Source organism: Ochotona princeps, chromosome 10, assembly GCF_030435755.1.
Source record: "Ochotona princeps isolate mOchPri1 chromosome 10, mOchPri1.hap1, whole genome shotgun sequence".
Classification (NCBI taxonomy): domain Eukaryota; kingdom Metazoa; phylum Chordata; class Mammalia; order Lagomorpha; family Ochotonidae; genus Ochotona; species Ochotona princeps.
Genome location: NC_080841.1, coordinates 59,437,289 through 59,451,408, shown reverse-complemented (window position 1 = coordinate 59,451,408; position 14,120 = coordinate 59,437,289).

Below are 14,120 nucleotides of genomic sequence, written 5' to 3'. Positions count from 1 at the left end.
GAGTCAGAATCTCTAAAACTCCATTCCCTTAAGCCATCCCCATACCCCATTTTGCTTGTCATAGACAAATTCTTTCCCATTCTTCTAACCAGTTATGCGATTGATTTCCCCACCCCTTAAATCCAGGTGATCCCTGAGCTCCAACGTGCCCAATAATACACAACAAATAGAAACCCGTGCAAATGTCAAAGTGGGACTAGGAGATCTACGCGTCCATTTATAGAGGGCAGATGCTGTTGTCACTAACTGTAGTCAAGCTCCTAGCCAGCAGCCATTCCAAACCAGCACCTGTGATGAACTTGGAACGTGTAACCTAGCAGAGCCTCTAGCCAGCCGCAGACCCAGCCAACATTGCACAGAACCAAACAACTGCCCATCCAAATCCAATCAATCCACATTCTCAGGAAAGAAATAGAATGGTTGTCTTGAAATGCTAAGTTATGCAGCCGCAGCTAACTAAAACATTCGAGGCATTATCTTCTGGACATAAAATGATTAAACCCACCTCAGAGGGCAGTTTGGCCCAACCTACTACCATACAATATTGTTCCAACCCAATTAATCCTGCCCAATTGCACCTCAAAGGAATGTTCTGCAACTGACCAAGGAGAGTCCCCAGATGGCCTAGTTTTATTCCCTTGAACTCTCTCTGTTCCCAGGCTTCTGGGTGCTGTACTGAGCCTGCTCAGACTTGCCACTTGCCCAGCTTCTTCTAAAGTTCAATCCTAAAGTCCAATTCCTTTGCCTGGATTCTAACTTTGTTCCATGATTCTGGCCTGGAGCTTCAAAAAAAAAGATTAACCTTTTCTTTGGCCTGAGACTTGGGTAATTGTCTTATCTACCTCAACTTCTCATTGTCATACAACTTTTTTCTTGCACTGTGTCATAAATTGTATCTTCATGTGACATTGTTCAAATCTCTAAGTATCCTGATGGACCTCCATGATTTAGCTCCAATTCTGTAAGTCCTTCCTAATATTTCATTCAGAATTAGATTTCACATTCCAAAGTGTAGTCTACAAAGAGGAAGTCACTGACAATTTACTATACTGCTTCTAGAATTTATGTTCAGTCTAAATTTCTTTCCATCATTCAGGTTTATTTCAATTCTACTCTATTCAAATAGTTCAGTGAATTATACTGCATTGGTTCTCAGCTCTAAATTTACTCTTTCAAGTTAACATCAATCTAGCAGTCAAAGCTTTTCTGGTTAAATTCATTCAAAGAACTGGCTCTATAATTAACCAGATAAAAGTGTACTCCATTTTTCTTTTCCAGCAATTTTCACATTACAATCAGTCTGGGCTTATCAGAAGTCTGAGTCTTCTGGCTTTGAAATACCATGGCAAAAGGAAGCAAAATGAGCTCAGCTTAACATCCAATCAAGCATAATATCATCACTGATACTTCAGGCCATAAATGGCTTTTGCCATTTGCATGTTCAATAATCACGGGAAATAATATAGCTATGACACAAGGGCAATGTTTGCAGGGTCTGTGTGTGAGGGGAAGGGGTGTCTGGGGGTGCACATGTGGATGTATGATCACCTCATGGATCTGCTAACAGATTTGTTTGGCTCTCAGTGTCTCACCAGGATCAGGCTCACATCTCGGGATTGAATGCCAGCCCAAGCATCAGCCACAACTAAACATGATTCTATGTCTCCTACTTCCTGATGCTTAAGAACATCTTAACAGCATTCTCTCTGCTTGGCTTGCTTTCCACATCCCCTTTTTGCACTCACTTCCCAGTCTTCAGGGCCCAGACTGTTTTGCTGTGCCTTCCTTGGTCTATCAACTTTCAGTCTCACCTTGGTTCTCACCACCCAGCAGCTTTCCCACTTCACGTTCATCCCTTAGTCAACTCATTTCACTTACAACTTTGTCCAATTGCTTCCTTTTTGAAAGGGCTATCAAACCATCTTGTTAATAATTTCACATATTTTTAAAATATTTATGTATTTATTTGTTTGAAAGGCTTAGTTATGGTCAGATAGAAAAAAGAGAAGGAGAGAGAGAGAGAGAGAGAGAGAGAGAGAGAGAGAGAGAGAGAGAGAGAGAGAGAGAGAATCTTCCATCCGCTAGTTCACTCCCCAAATAGCCACAGCAACTGGGACTGGGTCAAGTCCAAAGCCAGGTGCCAGGAGCTTCTTTTGGGTCTCCCACATGATTGCAGGGGCCTGAACACTTGGGCCATCTTCCACAGCTTTCCCAGGCACATTAGCAGGGAGAACGGATCAGAATTGGAGCAACCAGAACTCAAACTGGCTCCCATAGAGGATACCAACACTATAGGCTGTAGCTTTACCAGCTGCGATACAGCCCCAACTCCTATATAAGTTTTTTTTTAGACTCAGGTTGACTTCCAATTTCCCAAGCTATAATTTACAGAATCTAGATTTCCTCCACTTTTGATATTGAAGAAACCTAGTAGTAATAATTGGCAAGTTTTCCATTCATAAGTTCTTTCAGTGTTGGGAGGTACAATAAATCTAGCATGTGATTCACTGATACTACTCCAGTACAGTCCTCCTATCCACTTTTCTCTTGGATTTTATTTCCCTGTTATCCATCACTGATACTATTCTTTCAAGGTTGGTGATCCTATTCCAAGGAAAACCCAAGCTGTTGATATTAACCCATCTGCTCCAGGTTGTCTTCTTACATTTTTACCTGGCTTTCAAACACAGTTTCAACAGTGCATTTCATTGTTAGTGTTGAAATGCCATGGCAAAAAGAAGCAAAATTAGCTCAGTTCAACTTGCAAACAAGCACTGTATGATCACTGGTACTTTAGGTCATAAATTATCTTTTGCCAATTGCATGTTCAAACCATATGAGGGCTGGTTTTCTTTCTGGATTTTCTAGCATTATTCCTTCTTGGTGATGATCCCTTTGTGTTATCTCTCCTTACATACCCATTTCACCTTTCATCTCCATGGTAAAGCGAGAAGCTGAACCAAACAACGTTCCCTAGGGGTGATAATGAAGGACTGCTGTGTGGACAGCCCTTGGTGAGCTAATAGGATGGGGCTTTTTCTCCTTGGCTATCTTTATTCTGCTTTTAGCACCCTTGAGACATTCTAGGAAGAAAGAGAAGTAGCATGAATGGGAAAAGCACATATTTACCTGGAGAGGGGCCGGTGTGGTAGTCTAGTGGCTAAAGTCCTCACTTTACATGTGCCAGGATCCTATATGACTATCGGTTCATATCCCGGTTGCTCCACTTCCCATCCAGCTTTCTGCTTGTGGCCTGGGAAAACAGTAGAGGATGGCCCAAAGCCTTGGGACCCTCACCTGTGTGGGAGACTCAGAGGAGGCTCCAGGCTCCTGGCTTTGAATCAGCTCAGTTCTGGCCATTGTGGCCACTTGGGGAGTGAGCCAGTGGATGGAAGATCTTTCTATATCTCTCTCCTTCTCTCTGTAAATCTTTCTGCCCAATTTTTAAAAAGTGAATGAATCTTTAAAAAAATACGTGGCGACAAGAAACAGTTCAAACCATCTGGACAATAAGTAGCTGGACTCTATGCTTGGTATACATTTGCAAGGAAAGAATCTTGATTGAATTTGAACTGTAATACTGCATCAAGGTGGAGGAATCCACCGGGAGAGGGGCGTGGGGAGGGGTGGGGGAATTCCCAGAGCCTATGAAACTGTCACATAATGCAAAATAATTAATAAAAAAAATTTAAAAAGAAAAAAAAATACGTGGAGAGCAGAAAGTCTTGAATTGTACTTGTTTTAGTTATGTTGATAACTAGCTATATTACTAACAGTGAACACTTGATGTTTTCCAAGCCCTGCGCTGAATCTATTATACCACTGTACATTCATCGGTGGGTATCATTTGCTCTCCTCATGGTTTAGATGAGAACATTGAGGCACAGAGAGATTTTTCACTCAAGTCAGGAATCTGGTTGGTGGACTCTAGAGACTGATAGTGAAGCTCTGGAACAAGACAGCCCAGTTCAGCTCCTTCTGTCATCACCAGCCTGTGCCTCTCACCCACATCCTGCACTCACTTCCCCACCCTCTACCTGGCGTATGACTCCGGCCACATGACTTCACTTTTCTGGACCTCATTTTCATTACATTTTAAATCAGAGGATCCAGTTGAGGACCACCAACATCTTTTAGGTCTCAGATATCCAAGTATTGTTGGGAGCACTGACAATGCCCTGCCCTAAGATGGCGCCTGGACCCTACTTCCTCTTGGAGACAGGTTTCAGGAAGTGCCCTGTGATTGGCCCTTTACTGCTTGCCTCAGGCATGTAAGCTGATTGGAGGATTGAGAGATAGCTAGGGGCCTTGGGGGAGGGGTGAGGAGGTTCTCTGTGTAAAGGAAATAACGGAATTAACTGACTTAACTGAAGGCTTCTGGGTAACGGATTTAATGGATAGGAGGGATATATAAGCCAGGGGCTTCTGCCCAAAACAGAAGGAACTGAAGGTTGGAATAAAAGTGCCTCTGAAACGCTCTCCAGTATCGGGTGATTTCTTCCGCGGGACGGGAGACACCGATAAGTATAACCTTGCTCTCATTATACCTTAGGGATAGCCACAGTAATTTATGAGGGGCTTTTCAACAATGTCAGATATTCATGTTATGGCGAAACAGCTTCCAGATGTGATACCTCCCCTGTCGGAAACACCCAGCTGACCACAAGTCACCACAACGGAACTGGCTTTTCTTGCCTGGTTGCTTGGCATCCCTTGCCTCACACTCTGATAATGAGTTTGAATTCAAATGTATGGGAAACAGAGCACAGCAGAGAGAAGAACTGAAATGACTAACAGCAAAATCAAGTTTCATGAAGAACCACTGAGAGGGCTCAGCACAGTAGCCTAGTGGCTAAAGCCCTTGCATTGCATGCATTGGGATCCCATATGGGCGCTGGTTCATATCCTGGCTGCTCCACTTCCCATCCAGCTCTCTGCTTGTGGCCTGGGAAAGCAGTCGAGGATGGCCCAAAGCCTTGGGACCTTGCACCTGCGTGGGACACCTGGAAGAAACTCCTGGCTGCTGGTTCCTGGCTTAAAATCAGCTCAGCCCCAGCTATTGCAGCCACTTGGGGAATAAAGCAGCACAAAAAAGCTGTTTCTTTGTCTCTCCTTCTCTCTGTAAATCTGATTTTCCAATAAAAATAAATAAATCTCAAAAAATAAAAAATAAATAAGAACCACTGAGAAAATCAGCTCCACATGCTCCAATTTCACATTTAGGATTTGAAGTAGCTCTACACATACATTTTTTTCTTGAAATGTCTTGATGTTCTAGCCCCAAATGACACTGAACTACACTTGTGCATAAGAGAGAAGAAAAGTGTGACAAATAGAACAAATAATCCAACAAATAATCCTTGAAGAACATGTAACAAAATATCTTGAGTATGAGAAGGAAGACATCAATTCTATGAAGAAAATGAATCTTCTCCCTGTAATGCCTCATCTGACCTAATGAAAATGCAGGTGAGGGTCAGAGAAAGCTATTTGTAAAGTTAGTTCAGCTTTGACTTTGAACTTAACAACATGCTGTTTCACAATGATAGCTAGGCCTAGAACTGAATTTTATAAATGAGTGTCTGCCGTGCTGTAAGCTAAATCATAATGGCTTACATTCAGGATAAGAAATTCCAGCTCTCTGAGAGTTCTTACCTCTCTCAATGAGTGCCAAATAAGTTATTCATTTGTTTAAATATCGTAAGAATTCTATCTTGCAGATTTCCTACTGATTTTTCACACACATGAAAATGAACATTCCTATGGAATCTCAAGCTGTGATTTCCATCATATAAATTAGGCACGTCTGAGTAACACCAGATACTTCCAGCTCACCACACTGCAATTGCTCGGGTACCAGGGGAGAGGGGGAGGAAGGAGCTTGGAAGAGGCCGTGGGTTCAGGACCCAGTGACCTGAACATAAAACCTACCCTGAAGGAGGCCATCATGACTCTGAACATCAAGAGAGAGCAAACAAGGTGTTTTTTCCACAAGACCTTGGGACGTGGAGATAGGTTATCAGCATGAAAAGAGAAAGGTGACCCAGGCTGCTGTAAGTTTGATTTGTTCCAAAGTAATTCTGAAGATCAGATTAAAATCATCAGAGACGAGATGATCAAGGAAAGGGGGTTGCAAGTCAGAATTACCTTTTTAAAATAGCATCAGCTCTTCATTGTCAGAAGCATTTTCTGAGCAGAGGATGCAAAATGTTGATGGGATTTTTCTACCAGATTTGACTGAGGCACCCACCTGGCTTCAATGGGAGCTTACCCAATTAGCTAGACACGGCAAGGAAGTTTCCACTCTCTCCCTTCCGTTATATTCTGCCAGTGGTCTTACTGCCAAGCAATATCAAAGGGTATAGCAAAATCCTAAAAAGGGAAATGGAGACATTGCTCACATACCTTGTGAATCAGCCTTTGAATAGAGTAAGGAGCTAGCAGAAGTCAGTTTAGAAATGAGACAGTTTCTCACGGATTCTGTTTCAGCCAGGATTTGGGGCTGCTGGGTAAGTGCTGTGTCTAAGTGCACACACTGAAGTAAAGTTGTAGCAAGACTGTCTATATGTACAGTGTCTTCTGCTGGATCAGTCTCCTTGCTCTGAGACATGGAAATAGACATGGAAATAACCTTACAGGAAGGCTAAAGCATAAGATCAAAGGAATATGAAGAATATTAACATGTTGAACTGTTTCAAAGAAGCAAAACACTAAAACAGCAGTGATATATGAGGAAAACTTGATGGGTCATTGAGTAAGCATTTATCTACAGCATGGGTACAAGAAAGTGTGCCAGTAAGTACCAAATTCAAACTGCCATGAACCTGGGAAAGAGAAGTTACTTGATAGAGTGAAAAGACTAATACGCATTCGAACTTGTTTTACTGTGCCCTGTTTTTTTCATACAGAAATCAGCATCTTTTTTTCCAAAGATTAGTTTGTAACTCCTGTCTATTGAGCATTTAATGCATCCAAGAGTTTTTTTTATGCATTGAAATAGGTAACACTCACAGACAGCCTTTATAAGGAAGCTTGATGTCTGAACTCAGGCTGCTATAGCAAAATACCACACACTGGAGGCTTAACAAATAGAAATCTATTTTTCACAATCTTGGAGACTGAGAAGTCCAAGGATAAGATGCAAGCCAATTTTGTTTGGTGAAGACTTCTATTCTTTGTATGCAGACTGCTGCCTACTTGCTATGTCCTAACACGACCAAGGGAAGGAGGGAGAAAGAGACAGTGCCACGAGTGTGCTCTGGTGATACCAACTCTATAGGATCTGGGTCCTATGGTTATGGCTTCTTTTAACTTTAATTACTATCTCTCCAAATGCAGCTAGTGTGGAAGTTAGAGCTACAAATGAAGCCTGTGAATTTGGAGGAGGAGAAGCATAATCCCATAATAGTGGGAGATGGTTTTCAAGTCACAAATAAAAGACTCAAACAGATTAAGGAAACCACAGAAGGTCTCCCAACAGTCAGTGCAGGAAGGAGGCTTACAAACCTAGGCAGGTAGCCCACACAGTCCAATGATTTTAACTACCCTAAAGAAAAAGGTACAAACTGCGCCCAAAACTACCACAGAGACATGACATTTTAGTCACCAATATTTCATCATTATCTGCCAACATATAATTTTCTCACATATATACACTGCTTGGCAATCATTTACACTAGCACTTTTGTTTAGCAAATATGTACTTGGAAAGCTGTATCACCTACTAGTGAAGGCATCTGTCTCCCACATCGGACTGCCTGAATCTGATGCCTGGTTCCAGCTCCTAATTCCCATTTACTGCTAATGCACACCCTAGGAGGTAACAGTGCTGGCTGGCTGTGTGAGAAAACTGGATCAAATCACTGGCTCCCGAAATGAACAAGCAAATGGGAGCTCACTCTCTCTCTGTCCCTCAAATAAACAAATAAAATGCAAACACATCATAGTGATTTTGCAGAAATATTATTAGTTCACAATCACATCTCGTTATCCTGTTGTCCCATTGCCTCTTCCGTCATCTCAGCTTCACCTCAAGTGATTTTTTTTTTTTTCAAAAAAATGTGGATGTTGTTATGCTGCTCCCAACAACTCTGCATTGGATCCCCAGTGCCTGGAGGACAGAGTCCAGTCTCCACACATTAGCTATGGTATGTCCTTCCTGTCTACCACACTGAGCTACTGCAACGTAAGGACTGTATTGGTTTGTTGTTTTGCATTCCTGTGCACTTATTATTTCTGAGTGCATTCTTTTATCTAGAAAGCAGAGACACAGAGAAACAAAGAGGCACCATCCATCCACTCACCTGCTGTAAATAAAATCTACATCAGTGTTTGTGCTGCACAAACTAATGCATTAGGCAATTAACTCATACTGTTTTCTTAACTATTTCTTCACTCTGTCAGTTTGCTTGTTGTCTATCTTGCACAGATAAAAACTCTTCCACACTTTGTAAAAAATATTATTTCCTGAGAATTTTTCCCCACAAAACAAGTGTAGCAACAATTTTATAATGCATGGGTCATATTTTTACCATATGAGTCATATTTCCCTTGTGAATCATAGGATCAACTCATTGTGCCAGCATGCAATTTATGATTGCTTTTCCATAACCACATTTTTAAACTCTTATTGTTAGCATAAAATATGTTTGATATTAATTAAAGTTACTTTAATTTTTAAAAGAGCACTTTTTCCTATGTAATATAAATTGAATTTTTGCTATATGTGCCTTGAGATTTGTATTAGTTCGTCTTTTCTGTATCAATAAAATTTGCCAAGCATTTATTTAGGAATAATGCATTTCCCATTATTTTATTTCTTTAGGTTTATAATATATTGTTTATGACAGGTATTTCTGGACTCACTGCTTTACTCCAGTGATTGGTGTTTACACTCATTTCAAAGCATCAATTTTTTTTTTATTAATCTTACTTAGTTGCTTAGGGTACAAAGGGTCACGGGTTATAGGAAAGTGGGTAATACCATTGTGTCCACACTAATATCATCATTTTTCTCCCCTGTATCTGGGGTCAGGGGAGAAACAAGGGAAAAGCCCCACCCAGCCTCCTACCCATCCCAGATCCCCAACATGAGGTGCTCTCCGAGGGTCCTGCTCAAGCAGTTTGATAGTTCAACATTTCTGGATTGCTGCCAGTCTCCATTCTATTCAGAATCTATTGGCTGGCATAGTCTCTTCATAAATGGGATTCTCAGATCAGCAGTTCAGTTGGAGGGATCTCCAAAGAAACTTCATCTGGTGATCCCAGACCTGATTCTTGTGTGTGCTTGCCAGTACAGGGTTTGGCACAGTCCATTGCCCCAATTAGCTTATGCACATGCTGATCATTTCAATTGCTGGGTCGGTTCTGTTTCCAGCCCTGTCTTCCACATGAACCCATGGGTGTTGTAGTCCAGCCCTATCCTTTCCACTTCATACTCGGCCCTCATGCAAGCCAGTGGGAGCTGCAGCTTAGTCAGAGCTACTCCCCATTGCCCCCACCAGGCCTGCCCCCTACCCTGGTTCCTATGCTTGCCAGTATGTACCGAAGACTTGTTCAGTCTCTCCCACATCCCATTTAGCTCTGGTACATGTCAATGGGCATTGAAGTCTAGTTCAGTCCAAACAACCCTACACACCAACCAACACACATACTGGCGGGTGCCTTTCTGTCTAGCCACCCCTGTCCTTGTCCTGGTTTTCATGTTCTCCAGTGGCAGTGGTAACTCAAGAGGGAGGTGCCCACTAGCTCCTTACTAGGCCACTCCAACTTCCAGATGGTGCACGCTCCAGGTGGTTCTGGAGTTGAATTTGACAGCTGAATTTTAAGCTCCCAGTGCCAGCCTCTGCCAGCTGAAGCATCAAATTATTTTTAACTTTTTTTTAAAAAGGCTGAATTTTTAACTTCTTAAAAACTACTGAATTTTGCTTTATCACATAAAGTAAAAAAAAGACCTAATTTTGATTGTTTAAAAATCATGATTTTTTTGTTTTTATTGTTTTTCTTTTCATCCTCCACAGCTTTCAGATTCTATATACTCTTCAATGAGAATATTAACATCAGTATTGTATAAGCTGTTTGTACAAATTTAGGCAGCGGGTTAGCTATTAACTAATTCAGCTATTAGTCTTCCTAGCAAGTGATTAGCTACTAGACTTCTGAACAAATTCGTTTATTGGAACTTAAGATACTTCCCATTATACATCTCCATCCAGACTTGAATTCCTGTGTGCTTATCACCCAAGTGATAACAAGGTGTTTCTTCAGTGTATTTCCTATGTAAAACTAATAAAGAGAAATGGAGCTGATTTTTGTGGATTCATCTCACGCCATACCATCGGAGTAGACGGATTTCCTGTCTGCTAATTTGCTCACAGTCTGTGGATTTTGTAGGTAGAGTCACATCCTCAATAAAACCCGCTTTCTGTTTTACATGCATTTTCTACGTATCGCTTTTCAACATTTTCCAACCCAGCTGTTGTTTGTTTTTTGTTTGGACATTTTGGTTTGTTTAGTTCTTCGGGTTTTTAAAGATTTATTTATTAGGACCAGTACTGTGGTGTAACAACTTAACTTAACCCTGAAAAGTTGGCATCCTATATGGGTGCCAATTTGAGTGTCAGCTCTTCCGCGTCCAGTCCAGCTCCCTGATAACATGTCCAGGGAAGCAGTGGAGAACAGTCCAGGCACCTGGAACCCTGATCCGTGTGGGATACCTGGATCAAGATCCTGACTCCTGCGTTAATCCTGCCCCAGTTCTTACTGCTCTCACCTTTCAGAGAGTGAACCTATGGATGAAAATCCTCTCTCTCTCTCTCTCTCTCCCTCTCTCTCTTTCTCTCTCTGCAACTCAACCCTTCAAATAAATACACTTTTTAAAAAAACTGCTTTGGCCATCTTAAGCTGTGTTCTGAGGTCATTAGCAGTAAGTTGGATCAAAAATGGAGCAGTCAGGACACAAAACAGTACTTACATGGAATGCCAGCATTGTAGGCAGTGGTTTGTCTCGCTGTACACAATGCTGGCCCCTGGCTCTTGATTTTAAATACATGTATCCTGTCAAAATTGTCTTTTTTCTTGATTAACCCCCTGAAAACTGCTATTCTATGCATTTAGAAACAACTTTCTGAATTGATTAGCTTTTCAAATTCTATTGAGATCCTGAAATATTTTTTTTATTCTTGTTACCTTATTATTATCCTCAGTTTGCCAAGCTAAGTCACTCTCCGTCATTGTGTATATTATTTTAGGCACCCAAATGTCTCAAATCATCGTTATCATTTTTATGTCTTATTTGTAAGTTGATCCTAAGTTGTTTTCAGATGCAATACTTCTGAGATTTGAGAATCCAGCTGGTACATGCCTCGTTAAATGATCTAGGAATCACACGGTCACTTTCTGTATGTCATCCTTTGAAATTAAAAAAAAAAGGACATATTGTCTTTTGCATGCATGTTTTTCTTTACTTCTTTTTCTGTCTGCTTATATTAGGGCTCTTTTTTAAAGGATTTATGTATTTATTTGAAAAAGCAGAGATGCAGAGAGAAGGAAAGAGTTTTCCACCAGTAACTGAGTCATTAAATGACTATGATTGCCAAAGCTGGGCCAGACCAAAACTAGGAGCCTGAAACTGCATCCAGGCGTCCTGCATGGATGTCAGGTGGCCCAAGCACTCAAGCCATCCTTTTTGTTTTCTCAAGCACATCAGCAGGAAGCTGGATTGGAAGCAGTGCCTCCAGGACTCAAACTGGCATTCATATGGAGGCGCAGATGACAGCTTAACCCACCGCACCATAATGCCTGCTCCTACAGGAGCAACTTCCAGAAGATGTCTTACAAGTTTGACATACTGGTAAATTCAAAAACAGACAACTGAGCATGATGTTTTTATTTTTCTTGTTGCTCACTGAATGTCTCCATTTCTAATTTATTCTAAATCTGATCTATATGTAATGCAAATAAAGGGCGTGATCCCAGTGAAAACTCAATGAGAATTAATGTTAGCGTGCGGTTGGACCGTGCATGGGAAGGGCCATGATGCCATACTTCTCTGTGGGGCTTGCCTTGAATATGGGACTGGGAGAACTGGTATGCCGCCGAGCTGAGCCAGGCTGCCGTGGGGGCTGCGGCGGCCCACACCACTGCCTTAAACACAAACGTTCAGGAAGCACCTTCTCCCCGAGCACGCCGTTGTATCCTGCACAGCTGCTTGCTTGGTGCTTTGCTTGCAGTACACACTGGGTTACCAGAACGAGAGGGAAAACAGTCCCAATGAGTTCTTGGCCCAGAAACCATGGTGTTTTGTCTCCCGCTTTTTGTACTTTCCAACCGCTCTCGTTTAAATCAAAGGATTTTTGTCTCCAGAGACTTTGAGCTTTAGCTTGCTTCTTTCTGGCTCTCTTTCTTGGTGTAGCTCTTCTCTGGGTACTTTGAAAAAGATGACAATCTCTTTGGCGCTCTCTCTCTCTCTCTCTCTCTCTCTCTCTCTCTCTCTCTCTCTGATTTTAAGATCAGTGGAAATCAACAACAGCAAAAAGAAAAGAAAAAGCGCCCCCACCTGAGTCAGACTCCTCCCAATCCAGCGACTGCTCCTGACTCCCTGTTTGAATAACCTCGGGGAGTCGGATCCACCCCCACAGCTCAAGTTTGAACTCCAGAACAAATATTTGTCTCGATGTTGAACAAAGTCAGAGACCTTTCTTCTTCGTCTTCTTTTTTAAAATAAAATGCACTTCTCTGGTGTTGCTTTGAACTTGGTTCAGTAACAAGAAGTGGAATTCCCAGGACATCTGCTCTGGAGTGCTTGGCAGAGCTGTCCAGAAAGAAATGAAGGGACTCAAGTGTTTTCTCATCTGGTTCTTTCTTTTGGAAGCACAAGCCTTCGAAATCCCCACAGATGAACTTTCTGAAGTAAGTACTTCCAGAGGATGGCTAGTTGCCATTTTATGCTCAGCAAATACCTTATTTTGATAATCATTCCATCATCTTATTCGGTGCATGATGGAAACTTGGGAGAATATTCACCACAATACCTGTGAGTGCTGTTATTAAGCATTGGGCTGTGCATTTTCCTGTTGGAGTATTAAACAGGCTTTGCATGATAATTAAGTCAAGGACAATGAGCAGGGATGAAAGGGCAGCATTGTGGAGCCTGTCTGCTCCCTTCTTTATCTAGAAAATGCAAGTGGTAATAGACCTATCCCAAAGACATGTTATGGAAATTAAATAATGCATGTAAACTACCAAGTATGGTTTGTCGACTAATAAGAACTTAACGATTAGTAGCTATTGTTATTTTACTATTATTGTTTCACTGGGAATATTAAAAAAATGTCATTATCAAAGCACCAGTGTTTTTCATATCAAAATGAGTGATGATTCTATAATAAGGGCATTTTAAATACTCCTGTTAAAGGGGAAATGGCAAATCCAGGGTGTCCTAGTGCAGGAATAATTCGCATGGTGCTCCAGGTCTCCCAATGGGATTCCTAGCTACCCTCAATATAAGGGAAATCTTGCAGTGTGCCATTGTGGCCGCTTTACAGGAGCTTATTTTATCCAGGAAAGCACAGGCTGTTGTAAGAATAGCTTAGCAAATGCAGTGTCTTGAAATGCTTGAAGAGTGATTATGTTCAAAAATGCCAAAACATACGATGACATGTTTTATGCGAGAAAGAATTCATTCTTCCTTAGAAACTGTCATATTTTCCAACACTTAGAAAACCATCAGAGCATGTTGGAGATCTCAGACTGAAGCCAAGACATCTGAATGTGTTGGCCCTTTCTCAGTCCTTTCTAGCTGCTGTTTCTCCCACACATAACTGAAGGAGCTGTAAGGCTGTCATCTCCCCAGTCTGACATGGCACTACCCTCAGATCTACCCGGTGCCCACCTAACCGTGGGGTCTGTCTGACCTTACCTGTCTGTCTCATCATTTTCTGGAAAACAAACAAATAAAAATAATAGCAATAATAATTCTCACCTCCATCAAACTTGAAGATGTTAATTTCTGCTCACTCATCTTTGAAACCAAACTGGCAAACATAAAACATATTAAAGAAATAAATCATTGTAGTAAAAAATTGATTGCCCAAAGGTAAATATAAATTAATCAATCTAAC